Raw genomic sequence first — 2991 nt, 5'->3', positions numbered from 1 at the left:
TGCTCCAGCTCCTGCCTCCAAGTTCCTGCCCTGAGTTCCTACCTTGGGCTCCCTGATGAACTGCGTGCAACCTGGGAGATGTAAGACAAATAAACCCTTTCCTCCCCAAGTTGGTACTGGTCAGAGTGTTTTGTCACAGCAATGAAGAACAAACTAAGATAGTTGGGAAATGTAGTCTTCCTTTGTACTTATGACAAGGAGACAACATCCAGCAGATCTCTGCTAAGCTGACGTTGGACCTTGGGTGGCTTGTTTTAGAAGCCCCCTGAGTGATTCAAATGTGTAACCAAGTTTACTGACCATTATTAGTCCAACTTCACCACACCCTTGGAATGGAGGAATTTTGTTTTATTGTAAATTTTATTTTTGTGTATTTCATCTAGAACATCTAATTTTTTTAAAAAATATTATTTTTATTTTATGTGTATGTGTGTATTGCCTACATGTAGGTAAGTGCACCCATGCCTGCGGAGGATAGAAGAGGCTGTTGGGTCCCCTGGAACTGGAGTTGTGGACAGTTGTTAGCTGCCATGTGGGTGCTGGGATTTGAACCTGTTCTTCTGCAAGAACAGCCAGTATTCTTAACCGCTGAGCCATCTCTCCAGCCCCCATTCAGAACATCTTAATCATCTTTATACCTCTTTCCCCACTGGCAGCCCCCATAGCCCCCCCCCAGTGAATTTCATGCATTCTGTCATTTGTGTTAAGGTGTATCGAGTCAAGCTAGTATCCCCAAATGTCCCTCAGTGCAAGTTCATCCACTAAGGTCCAGCCAGCTTATCTAGAGTCCCTCCCTTTAAGAAGATCAGTTCTTCCTCATCCAGCAGTCATCAGTTGCCAATAGTTCTTCAGCTAAGATTGGGGTCTGCTGCCCATTCCCACAGTTCTATGCTGGGTTTTTGTCTGCTTGAGTTTGCATAGGTCTTGTGCATGCTGACACCATTGCTGTAGGTTCATATGAGCAAGATCCCAGGAGCCTATAGGACCCAATTTCCATAGGGTAATGCACCCTGGATCCTATAGTCTTTCCACCACCTCTTCTACAATGCTCAATGAGCCCTGGTGGGTGGAGTTTAATATATGAGAACTGTCCAAGGACCCATTCTGTACAGACTCTTATGCTCTATACTTTGGCCATTTGGTGAATTTCATGCATTCTGTCATTTGTGTTAAGGTGTATCGAGTCAAGCTAGTATCCCCAAATGTCCCTCAGTGCAAGTTCATCCACTAAGGTCCAGCCAGCTTATCTAGAGTCCCTCCCTTTAAGAAGATCAGTTCTTCCTCATCCAGCAGTCATCAGTTGCCAATAGTTCTTCAGCTAAGATTGGGGTCTGCTGCCCATTCCCACAGTTCTATGCTGGGTTTTTGTCTGCTTGAGTTTGCATAGGTCTTGTGCATGCTGACACCATTGCTGTAGGTTCATATGAGCAAGATCCCAGGAGCCTATTTCCATGCACCTCCTCTCCTGGCTCTTACAGTCTCTCTGCCCCCTCTTCTGCAGTGGTCCCTGAGCCCTGGGTGGGTGGAGTTTAAGAGAGGAGTACTGTCCAGGGTCCCACACTCTGTAGACTTATTCCCTTCACTTTGGCTACTTGTGTCCTTTTGTGTTCTGGGCCCTTTGTTGCAGGAGGAAGCTTCATTGATGAGAGTTGAGAGATGCATCAGCATTCTCTCTGCCACTTGTTCTGCTGTGTTCCGTGAGCCTTAGGTGTAGAGGTTCCATTGTAGATGTGTCCCTTAGGGTTGCACAATTCACAATCTCTGTGTGTGACCAGTTGTGGAACTCTGTAATGGAATGGAGGAAAAATTTAACTTTCCATTGACATCAAGATATTTTCCTAGATAAAGATAGTTGAATATCTAAAAGAAATTCTGGTATTAGTTTGTTAAAATGTAATTAAAAATTTTGACACATAGTAATTGTACAATTTTGCAATTTACACAGAAAGAGATACAGAGTGGCTTAATTTTGTCAAGCTTTATTTTTTGTTGTGTTTTGAGGCAGGGTTTACCATGTAGACCCTGATTAGCCTTGAACTTGGAATACTGCCTCATACTCCTAAATGCAGGGATTACAGGCATTTGTTACCTTGTTAAGCTGAGAAGTCTGCTTTGGATGAACTTTTGGGGTTTCCATGCTATTTTACTGCCTGGGAGACCATGTATCCTCATCTCTAACATACTTTTAAAAATATTTTACATATTACTTTTATTTTATGAGTGTTTTGTCTGCATGTATGTAAGTACACCCATGTCGGTGCAATGCACGCAGAGGTCAGAAGAGGGCATTGGATCCCCTGGAACTGGAGTTATGGACAGTTGTTAGCCACCATGTGGGTGCTGGGAACCAAACCCAGGTCCTCTCCAAGAGCAGCCAGTGCTCTTAACTACTGAGCCATCTCTCCAGTCTCATCATCTCTGACATATTAATGGAGTTGCAAGGCCAGTGTCCTTAGACATACACATTCTTTTTGTGTGTATATATGTGTGTGTGAGTTCACTTGCTCATATGTATGAAAGTTTAGGCCAGAGGTCTACATAGGGTGTTGTCCTTTATTGCTCTCAAACCTTATTTTTTATTTATTATTTTTATTTTATGTGTATGAATGTAATGCCTGCATGTAGGTAGGTGCACCCATGTCCTGCAATGCCTGAGGAGGTCAGAAGAGGGCGTGAGACCCCCTGGAATTGGAGTTATAGACGGTTGTTAGCTACTGTGTAGGTGCTGGGACTGGAAAACAGTCCCAGCCCCCAAACTTATTTTTTGAAACTGTCTTTCACTGAATCTAGAGGTCAGTGTTTTGGTTAAAGAGCTCCTGAGGTCCACCTCTCTCCCCTCCACTCCAGCACTGGGGTTACTGTACTGGCGTACACTGCCAGGTCCGGCTTTTATATGGGTACTTGAGGCTTGAATTCAGGTCCTCAGTTTGTACAGAAAACACTTTATCCTCTGAGCCATCTCTCTAGGAGAGGAAAGGAAAGAAGAGGGAG

Source organism: Nannospalax galili, unplaced genomic scaffold (genome assembly GCF_000622305.1).
Source record: "Nannospalax galili isolate Female #2095 unplaced genomic scaffold, S.galili_v1.0 scaffold95, whole genome shotgun sequence".
NCBI classification, from domain to species: domain Eukaryota; kingdom Metazoa; phylum Chordata; class Mammalia; order Rodentia; family Spalacidae; genus Nannospalax; species Nannospalax galili.
Note: the sequence above shows the minus strand (reverse complement) of the source record.